The sequence below is a fragment of the Macadamia integrifolia genome, chromosome 9, assembly GCF_013358625.1.
Source record: "Macadamia integrifolia cultivar HAES 741 chromosome 9, SCU_Mint_v3, whole genome shotgun sequence".
NCBI classification, from domain to species: Eukaryota; Viridiplantae; Streptophyta; class Magnoliopsida; order Proteales; family Proteaceae; genus Macadamia; species Macadamia integrifolia.
Genome location: NC_056565.1, coordinates 24,454,694 through 24,455,411, shown reverse-complemented (window position 1 = coordinate 24,455,411; position 718 = coordinate 24,454,694).

Below are 718 nucleotides of genomic sequence, written 5' to 3'. Positions count from 1 at the left end.
TTTAAAAAAAAAAAAAAAAAAAAAGAAAAAAAAAAGAAAGAACAGTTAATTTATGCATGAAGGGCACATTAGAATTGGAAAACACTCAAGATGTTGTGATGACATACTTTGGAAGAGATTTGTAGAGATCTCCTTGCATTAAAACAAAATTGCAGGGGAAGATATAATATAATCAATGGAAAACAAAGGAAAATAGAAAGATGCACAATAAGAGATTACTAAGGCGAAGTTTGTCACACTAGTCGTCTGTGAAGGCTTAAAATAACTAAACACCCTGCTTGGGCTAAAAATTGATTAATGTCCATGAAACTGTATTTTGCCAAGATTCAACAGCAAAAATACTAAGTCCACAACTGCAAGATTTTATAAACTTTTAGGAAGTTCAGAACAAAAAATTCACAAGATGTTTGATGTCTTGGAAAAAAAGAACCCATTAAATTAAGAGATTGACATTTTTCCATCATCCAATAAAATTGAAAAACCCTAAAGCCATTCTTGACTGTAGATAGGAAGGAATCAATAGAGATAGTTATTTAGTAAGATATAGATTGAGGATGGAGGATGATAGACAGTATACCGTAAAAGATATTTCAGAGAGAAAAGGAGATGGGAATGTGTGTGTGTGTGAGAGGGAGAGAGAGAGAGAGAGAGAGAGAGAGAGAGAGATTTTTTTCAAAATTTCTCACAATTCTTTGCCTCAAAAGCTGCAAAAGCTTTA